This window comes from Taeniopygia guttata, chromosome 3 (genome assembly GCF_048771995.1).
Source record: "Taeniopygia guttata chromosome 3, bTaeGut7.mat, whole genome shotgun sequence".
In the NCBI taxonomy this organism is placed as follows: domain Eukaryota; kingdom Metazoa; phylum Chordata; class Aves; order Passeriformes; family Estrildidae; genus Taeniopygia; species Taeniopygia guttata.
The window spans coordinates 113,131,732-113,142,414 of NC_133027.1; the positions used below are offsets into that span (position 1 = coordinate 113,131,732).

Consider the following 10,683-nt stretch of genomic DNA (forward strand, 5'->3'; position numbering starts at 1 on the left):
AGAGATCCAAATGCAAAAGCCAGCATGTAAGGACATTATGTGGATTTGTGTCCCTCTCCTGAGGATCTGGGGTCCATAAACTGATGAATGGATTACAGAGAAACATAGTTATAGTATTTTCATCTGTGACAGATACTGCTGCAGCTCCAGAGTAGCTCCCAATATTTAAAGGGAAACCATACCCATTTTCCACATAGCCCCTGAAAAAAAATGCAAAAGGCACTGCTCAGCATGAAGAAATTGGAAAATGTATGCTAAAACTGGTTTAGCATCTGACTTGAAAACTCCAGAACTGGTCAGAACCAGCACAATACGGGAGTGGTTTTCTTCATTCATATGTGCTCTGTATATGAATCCATGTAGAAGAGTGAGGGGTTGTGTACCCTGAACCACACATTAGACATGTGTAAAGAAGCTCACCAGAGGGGCTGGAGCTCCTAGTAACCCAGAACTGGATGCCATGTGATAAGAAAACTCCATGATCCTGTTTGGGGACATTTCCTATCAATCCACCCTTCAATACCCCTCAGACTCTGCTTCAAGTATCTTAGCACGAGAACTGCTGAGCTTCACATCCCTTTGAATGCATTTAGGGAAACCCAGGAAACACCAAGAACAGATGAAGCTGAATGACTAGAAGTGTTACAGATTAGAATTTCCAAATTCCCATGCCCAAATTCAGCAAAGTTCCCACCTTCACCTAGGGAAAAGCTGTGAAACTGGAATTCCAAGGGAATTCAAAACACCAAACAGCGCTAAACCCACAAGTGAACATGTGAAACCATCCATTTCTGTTTGAAAAGAAGCAACTAAAAGCTAAATATGGTACAAAGAGGTGAGACAACAGAATTCCCCAGTTTATGCAAGCCTGTTCGTGCTCACACAGACAGCACTGGTGATGACATTTCCTCACAAAGGTGACCCAAAAATGTCTCAGTGCTTTGCACACCAGGTCTGCTTTCAGTACTCTGCACTTTGGAGAGTGAACTGAGCAACACATCTCCTCTTGGCTTCTCCAGCATGGTAACCACTAATGCAGCTCTCCATAAACCTGCTGAAAAATCCCATTCTCCCCACTGACCACCCTTCTTTTCTTTCCAAAGACTAGGTCTTTTACAGTCACACTGGTCATATTCTGATATCTGACATGTTGGAATTTGTAGGTATTGATGATTCTGAGATTGTATAAAGTCTCTGTCTTTTTTCCCTGTTGCTAAAGAAGAAGCCATAATTTATCTGTGCTGTTTTTAAGGTTGTTTATTTTTGTTTATCTTTAACATGTTCTGCTGCCCTGCCGCAGCTCTGTCCTGCAGGGCAGCGTGTGGGGCTCTGCCCTCAGTGGGATGGTACAAACATTATATACTAGAAACTACGTGTGCTATATTTATAATAATGTGCCAATATTTATCATTTACGTTGAACAGTGTGTTCTTAGCTTAAACCAGTAGAAAAATGCTAATACTACAGTGAAACATGGAGGGCATGAAGAAGGAGAAAAAGGACAAGATACACCCATTTTTTTTTCTATCTTGTTTCCTTTGAACCCCTAATTTAGAAACTTAAAATTTGACATTTGCACCCGTGCCACACTTAATTATTACTCATATCAAACACTCAGAGCTTGTAATTCATCCTGTAGGATTGAAAACTCTTTTCCATGGACAGAGATCACAGCCAGTGTCTCTGGGGGCTCTGTCCAGGGGGGTTCCTGATCCCTGCCAGGGCAGCCAGAGGAAGCCCTGGATTCCAACACTGATACTTTCCTCACTTTAATTTTCCTTTTCAAGCCCAATGGCACACACAGGCTCCTAACAAAGTACAGGCATTACCAGCCCAATAGGAATTTGCAGGAGGTCTCTGAGGGTTTTACTCCCCAGAGTGATAAGCACATCACTGTACAGATACTTCAGACTTGGAAAGCTAGGAAAGCAACATTTGAACTTTATTTATTTAGCCACACAAGGTAAAAGTGTTTACTTGACCCACTGGACTGTTCTGTTCACACCCTTAGTCAGAGGGTTCTTTGTTCCTCTGTTCTCATGAGGGCTACACCATCAGAAGAAGCCCTATTTGTTTCCTTTGGATCTTGTTTGGAAAGGCAGACATTTCAATTTGAAGCCAGGACTGACACTCTTTGCACCATGACAAGACATTATCTGTTGGGTTTTCTCCTGAGTTCACCTGTTTATGTTTAATAAAAATGCTCTTTTGTAACACATGATGGGCTAGAGAATTCCCAAACCATTCAAAATACTTTAAAGTTCTTTTGGGACACAGCCAGATACTTAATATTGTATTACATTTTATAGTTGTCACTTAATCAAGCTATTTAATATTATAGTACATTTTAAAACTGTCACTTAATCACATTTTCTTGACCCTTTTATGTGAATTAAAGATCACTGTAGATAAAAAATGGCATGCTTTAGTTTAAATAGATTCAGTATGTCCAGTTTGACAGTTACTTCTGAGACATTAAAAGAATTTTCTGTGATTAATGTGACCCCCACACGTTAGGTAGTATAATGTTCCATTTCTTCAACCATTAGAGGAAACAGCATTAGACAGAAGGAGCCAAAACTTATCTGACTGTATGTAAAGCTATGAAAACCTAAAGATAATGTACAGCTCTGTCTGGTGTACTCTGAGACCAAGGTAAACCAACTATTTTCTATTTCCTTACAATTCAAATGGAAATAAAGTTCAGTAGTAACTCAGTAAGCCTACATTCCACAACAAAATAAAGATCTTACTGCAGCTTGCTCAGAGAAGGAATAAATGCACTTTCTGCCATGACAGGTGAGCAGGGCTGTCTGTGCTTGGTATAAATGATTGATAGCCATGCATTCTAGTCTTGGAAGAATTCTTACCTATGCATTTACCTATGCATTTACTCACAAGAGCAAAATAAAAGTACATAAGATATGTCCACCCTCACAACCATTTATTATGGCAATCATCATCATCACTTTATGTGGTTGATCCAGAACTGAGTCATTGAAAGATTCTATGCTTTTAAGTCATACATAGTAAATTACCTTCTATTATAGGCATGTTTAAAACTATTGTCTTTTACTGTAACCTTGGTCCTAAGATCCTATTTAATGTATTGAATTCTAATTGCTCTTCCTTTGTATCTTAATCTCGAATCAGATGTACCACATTTGTTAACAGCTGTGACTATAAGTGCTGCCCATTTTTAGAACATTCTGTGTGCTATTCTTGATAGTTTAATTAGAATAAATACCCTTTTTAATCCATGAAGTGGGGCATAGTATAATAACATTGATCTTTCATGTGACAGCAAATTTGTTTGATAACAGAACAGGGTTTAGTGTAACCAAATCAGCAACAGTAATTCAATTAAAAATAGTGTGTATACAGTACCTCTGCAAACAATGAACAGTGGGCTAAAATAATCAAGACATGAAAAGAGCCTGCACAGAAATCAGGATGTTGATGGAGAAAAATAATTCAAACTTATTTACAAGAGCTGCCAGTGAGATGCATGTGGGTATAAAAGCGTCTCTCTCTAAAAATGTGGTCACCCTGGGAAAAGAAGTCAATTAACAGTGTCTACCCAACAGAACTGCTCATTTTTTCCAGAGGGATATTTTCTTAACCTAAATTCTGCAGACAGGACAGCCTTTGCCTTCTCCTGGGAGAAATGAACCAGCCTTTGCATTGGACTCCCAGCAGCTTGGAAGAAGACACCTCCCCCTCCATCCAAGGGCAGACATCATCCCAAGCAGCTCCTTCCCACCAGCCCCAGTGGCAATGGCCCAGGATCTGACAGCAGCAGAGCCTCAGCACTTTGGGCTACAGCTCACCTACACCCTTCTCCTATGACACTCAATAAAGCATCTAAAAACTCAGGTACAAGCATGAGGAGCAGCAGGAAGCTAGATACACTTTCCCCTCAATCCAAAAGAAATTCTAAACCATCCAGACTAACTGAAGAGCTCAGCCAACCCAAGTTGCTGAGCTTCTGAATTAATACACGTCGTTGCTGTTGTAGGGATGTCACAGGCATTGAACAGGGCTTGAATGGAAGCACAGCAGTAGACAGGGCAGGTACTCTCTATCAGTAGGCAAATGGATATTATCCCTTTCCTTTCATCTATTTGTTCCCTCCCTGTTTATCATCAGTATTCTTGGATCTTCAATTAGATTGTAAGCTCCTTGGGATGCAAACCAGGTCATTATTGTGTCTTCAAAAAGGGATCATCACAAGGGGCCAAAACTGTGTCAATGCTGCTGGGAGCCTTTGGGCAAAATATTACTAAATTGCCCTTCAACTCCAACCCAAAATTATAGGCATGCTGCGTGCAGTATTTTGTAAGCCATTGTTTTGCAACGTGGAAATATGCAAGTGAACATGATACTTGAACAACATAATTCATTTTCCATTCATGAGCCACAATGGGTATCTCATGGCACTGTTTGCTCTTCAGTTTCAAATGTGAACTTGCATACAAAGTCAAGCAAATGAGCTTTCTTTCACGTTGTTTTATTAAGCTCTTGGACTACACTCTAAGCCCTAGAAGAAGAAATTACAGTTGCTGTTGTCTCACAAAAGCGGTGAAATTCCCAAAGAACTAAGGAATTTGGCCCTAGGTTGTGTATGAAAGTGGCTGTAAGTCCTCTGCTGCTTTTCTTATCCTTCCTTGTGCCAGCTCTGCATTTGTGTTCAAAATTAAGTTTCACTGCAGCATTCCATAAAAACCCTCATCTTAACTTTTGGATGATACCCTTAATGACATTATTGGATCGAAAAGTTTAAAGATAGCTTTGTTTTAATTTCTCTTTAGCTTTTCACTCAAATACCCCATGTATGACATTATAATAATTCTTCTGCTGGGTTTATACCTGCAAACTCCTCTCCTATTCTTTTGTTCTTGGGCTAATCTTTCCTTTTATATTAATGAAGCCCTTTGAAGTATCTCTTCAAATCTACAGCTAGATTCCTTTGTGACTCTTTTCCTCCCCCTAAACCTGATAGGGTCTTTTTATCATGAAAATTATTAATACTTTCCCCATTTCTGGCATTGTACTGTCAGCTTTAAAATGTTCTATTATTATTTCTGATCTTAAGCTGCTTTCTCCTGACCCAGGAATATTGGCAAATTACCGACCTATAGCCAAGCTTTTATAGGGAAGGTCTTGCATCAAGTGGTAGCCTTTCAAGTGCTTAACCACCTAGTAATAATCTTTATGACAAATGGTCTCCAGGTTTGCAGTTATGCCTAGAGTGCTAAGAGTGTCCCTTAAAGTGGTCAATGGCTTTTTATAAAACCAAACCCTGAGTATCATGTCAGCTCTTACCCACCTTGCTATTAGCACACCTTGAGACACTGCAGATCACAGGAACACTTTCTGACCAGAGGCCAGCTGATAAAACACAGGGGGCTTTGTTCAATCTGAAGACATCCACTTGCCACTCCAGAACATCATTCATCTGCATCGAGCAACATGCATCATTTTCTTGTAATCAATGCAGAGTCCACTGCTCCTGAGTGTTACTGCAGCTAATCATTAAGACAAATATAATTGTTAAGAGTACTGACACCCTTTCAGCTGCTCCATGCAAAGCATTGATTTCTACACATACAGTTTGGCATTTTACTGTGAATCAGTCTTTTTTTTTTTTTTTCTATTTTCCTCTTTCTGTTTCTTTATCACATAGCCCTAAGGGCAATGTAATGGTTTAAAATTATGGGGTTTGCAACAGGAAGTGTTCATGGGTAGCTATTTTCCAGAATTTTGTTTTAGGTCATCTCCTGCAATCAAAACCATTCCTAAAATTTACTGCAAACTAGAAATCAAGAGTACTAGCCATGAAGCAAGATGAAATAAATTGTTCCTTAACAGGTTCTTAGGTTCTTTCCTGGTCACCCAGCTGACTAGAAATTCTACAGGCAAACAAGTTTTCACCTCCCAACCAATTCATTGCTTTTAAAAATTGCCTCATCATAATCAGAGGTTTTGTCATGGCTTTCATCAGAAATACAAATCCAGAAACAAACACAGATGACAAGAACTGTGACAGATGCCTTTGTTTGATGCAGTGATCCTCCCTAGGTGGATAAAGAACCACAGTCAAGAGTGGTGAGTATTTTTTGACAAGCCTTATTTTGTTGAAATGGAAACATTGAGGGAGGAGGTGGCTGGTGAAACTTGTTCTCTTAATTAGAAAATCTTCAGCTAGATCACAGATAATGACATCCTTCTGGTTTTCTCTAACCTGGTCTCTCTCAAATTATCAAAAAGATTTTTTTACCAAAAATGGAACAATCAAGCTTATAAAGTGAGTTTTTAATGTTCAGTTATATTTATCCCCATTTGGTCTATTTGTGATATTTGCTGTGCTTACTCTAAAAGATGAGACAATTATCACACATGAATGGCAAACATTTGGCAAATGCCCTGTTCAAATAGTCCTGTTCTCTCATATGCCCACCACCACCTTGGGCTTATCCTCAGCATTCCCTAACACAAGTCGAGTCTTTCTGCTCTCAAAGTAACTCCTGATCTCACAAAAGAACAAATTAAAGGGCAGTCTGTAGACCTCTCGAGGCTTACACAAAGAAACTCAGGCACATCCAAGAGTGGAAATCCGCCAGCTCCAGCAAAACCAACCTGAGTCAGCTGAAAGCTCCCAAGGGATGATCAAACTTCCAGGTCAGGGTGCTGGTCACTCCACTGCTTCACCCCTGATCACTGAGACACATCACAGGTGACAGCTCCATTTGCACACTCAATGTTTTTGTGAAAGTTCTGTCTTGAAGCTGGAGGGGGTCTTCACAATGGAAATACATTTGAAAACACACATACACACACAGACACAAGTGGAATTTTGATGCTCCAAAGCTGAAATTGAATCATTAGATGAAAACACCAAAGGACTCCAACACAAACCAACACTTGCTCCTGGCAAAAAACTATTCATTGCTGAACTGGGTATTTGCCTCTAAGCTTGCATACAGTGAATGTTTCCAATGTTGATGAGGGAGGGGAACAAGCTGAATATTAAAAACTGCTGCCTCAAGAATAATATAATGTACAGATTTAATCATAGTAAAAAATGATCTGCAAGTAATTGTAGTCATTACTACATCTGCTCAGAGCTGTGGGTAATCATTATGTATGAGTGAATTAAATCAAATTCCATATCATGGGCCTGATCCTAAAATTTCTTCTGTAAATTCACCTCATATTAATAATCTCCCTGAGTGTAGAGAGTCTATTTGCTTGTATGGATACATTTCTTATATGAGTAATCTTGTGACCCTTCCACATTTTACCTTTAAATTTAATTAAAATTTAACCCCAAAAATTTAGGAAGGTAGACCAAAACACAGATTTCCAAAGATGGGAAATGAATTTGTTTCACTCTGTTCTTCTTTCTGTAAAGGCACTAAAGGGGGTAGAGAGAAAAAAGTTTCAGTGTGGAGCCTGAGTAATGGAAAAGACAAAGCCTTCCAAGATAAAAAGTTGAGCTCAAATTCCTTTTGTCACTAAATCCAGGCATTAGCATGGTACTGAAGACACAGGTGTAATTTATTGCACAGAGTGGGAATGTCAAACCCTGACTCATGAAGATAAGAAGAACCTGTTTACAAAAAAAGCTGCTGAAGGGCAGAGCTGGAGCCAAACTCAACCTTGATCAATAGCCAGATGAATTATTAGTAAAAGAAATAAATTACTGGTGTAGTTTCTTCTCTAACACTTATGCCAAATGTTAGAGGCTGTTATTTAGTATATTGTCATGGAAATACATCCGAACCAGAAAGTTTTTACTCCAGTAGTTTTGTGCTGACCTCTGTGTGTGTTTGAAATGAGGAGTAAGAGCTGAGGCCCCAGACTTACCCATTGTGAAAAGGACAAGTTTTAACCTTCCTAAGAGTGCCAGGCAGGAATCTTGCTCTTCAAAAGATGGAGGAGAGAAATCAAACTAGGTCTGAATTCTTCCTCTCGTGCCTGTGCCGAGGTCACAAGAAAATATGTTATAAACTGAGTTTAGGTGACATTTTCAATAAATGTCTTTCTCATGGTGCATATTCTAGCAAAAATAGTCTGGAGGGCAGCTGGTGCAAGGAGAGACTACAGTGGTTTGCTTCTGTACATCTCCCCATCACCCACAGATAGACTCATACACTCTCACTACTAACATAGGTAATAGAGTACAGTAACACAAAGGATCATTTTTTCTCTCCTGAAACAGAAACAAACTGGCAAGCATAATCAAACAATGAGAATCATTTTCTCAGAGAGGAGAGAGAGCAACAACAACAAAAAAAAATCCAGTGAGAATTATGACAACAATGTAAGAATGCAATCAGTAGAGAAATCCTGATAAATGAGGACCTTACATTTTTAAATGCCTTAAAACCAGTATAAATAAATATAAATTTAAACAGAATTCAATGCACAATTGAATTAGAAGGGGAAAATTCAACCAAAGTACTAAAATTCCACTATAGAACTTGCAAACAGTTTATCTAGATAAAGCTATAAAATGAATAAAACAGCAGCAAAAAGGATTGAACTTTTTCTGTCAGTAAGAAATCCAAATCATGGATGAGAATATTATGAATGCTGCATAAAGAGCTCTGTGAAATATCCTCCAGTGGAGAGGAACTAATGATAGATGAATGTGCACATGTAATTGAACATGCAGTAAAGAAAACCAACATTCCAAGAAGGAAAGCAGAAAAGCTGTCAGGAGTACTGGCTCATGTGAACATCCACAAGAATGAGATGCATGCAAGGAGAAAAGGCAAATTACGGAAAATGCAGCCTGCTCTGTTAAATAAAATACATGTTTGGCTCTCCACATATTCTTCATTAAATTATCAAGGGAGCATGTGTCACACACACAGTCGTGAGGAATGCTGGCAGGAACATTCAACCACATCAAACTTGCCTGGTTTTGGGTTTCATTACCTACGTCAGGCCCCACGTTGTTCCCATGATGGGAAACTTCCCTTTCACATCATGGAGAACAGGATCAGGCCCTTGCCCAGCAAAGGGTTAAAAAATAAAGTGTAGCAAAATGCTTCAAGTGCACCTCAGCCCAACAGCAAGCCACTCCAAAGAACTAATCCCTTTTGCATTCCGTACCATAGGAAATACGATTTTCCTACCTGTGTTTTGTGTTAAGTTGTTGGGCTCAGCTAAATCAAAATTCAAGCAAAGCCAACCCACACAAACTTAAAATCAAATGAAATTTCACACTCCCCCTGCACACTGAAGCAGCCCTACATGAAGGTACTTTTAGCAGACAAAGTCAGTGAACCTTTTAAGAGTAAGCAGAAATAGAACACATTAGTAACAGACAAATTAGAAGTGCATCAAGGTACTGGATGAAAACATTTTTTGAACATAAGCCAAGTAAACGGTAGGAACAGGTTAGAAGGTTAAATCCTTTCTAACCACAACTTAAAGAAGACTTCATAGTAAAAATATCCTTTTTTAACTCTTGTCTTCCAAGCACATATCACAACTTTTGTTTCCATTTGTTTTAGTCCCTATTTCAAAAGAAGCATTTGCTGTAACAGCTCATTTTTTCATGCAAAATACTGAATCTAATTGCGGAAATATGTCATTCCCTCCTCTCCGCCACATGGCATGAGTTAATGATGATGAATGAAAGTAATAAAACCCAAATCTTTTTCAAACTAAAGCTCCTGTTAAATTACTGGAAATTATATGCATGCGTCTACAATGAGGACACTGCAGAAGGTCAAAGATCTTGCTTCCTGCATTTGGCCAAACTATTCAACAGGCAGCTTGGCTGAACCTGCACAGACACGTTTTTACTGAGGTCTGGGGGAGCCACCTAAGAAAAGCAGCTTAGTTCAAGGCTGGTGATTTCATTAGGGCATTTCTCCCCATCCCCATGGAACACTAAATTTTGTTCACCAGAGTCTATGACCTGCCTTACATGTCCATGGCAAGCTATTTTTGGATGTTCATGACGAGGGTTTGGAAGAGTAATATATCACCTAACGTGACATACATTTTTAATGGAGGTCCCAATTTCCCTAATACAAAACTTTATTCTGTGGCATTGACATGAAGCAGAAGGAGTACAGCAAATTTAGAGCCATATGCTGTCCCTCTCACTCAGTCTGCATCACACCCAATTTCTCCAGTTGGTCCACTAAGACAGGTAAGCCATTCAGAGATTAAGGTCTGTCATGGTTTAACCTGCCAGCAACTGAGTCCCAAAGCAGCTATTTGCACACTCCCTCCACCAGTGGGAAGGGGAGAATTAGGGAAAGGAAAAAAAAAAAAAAAAAAAAAAAAAAGGAAAATTCATGCATTGAGATAAGAACAGTTTAATATTAAAACAAAGTTTTAAAAAATACCAAACCTAGTTCTACCACTAATAATAATAATGATGATATAATTATGAAAGAAAAAAAAAAAGGAGAGAGAGATGAAAAAAAAAACCAAGACAGACAAGTGATGCACAGCACAATGTCTCACCACCCACTGACCAAAACCCAGGCAGTGGTCAGCCCCTCTCAGGCAGCTTCCCCCAGTTGGGCATGATGGTCTGTGGTATGGAATATCCCTCTGGCCAGTTCTGGTCAGCTCTCCTGGCCGTGCTCCCTCACTTGTGCTGCTTCTCAAGTGCTGAGCAGAAGACACTGAGAAGTCCTTGACTTAGGGCAA

General features: G+C 39.3%; 1 long non-coding RNA gene across 1 annotated transcript; it reads right to left on the bottom strand.

Annotated features, from left to right (window-relative positions):
• Window positions 1–4,202: 4,202 nt before the first annotated feature.
• On the bottom strand, window positions 4,203–10,297 carry LOC121469808 (uncharacterized). Its single transcript, XR_012055368.1, has 2 exons — window positions 6,640–10,297; window positions 4,203–5,528 (listed from the first exon to the last, which is right to left on the bottom strand). It is a non-coding gene; the product is annotated as an uncharacterized lncRNA (long non-coding RNA).
• Window positions 10,298–10,683: the final 386 nt, after the last annotated feature.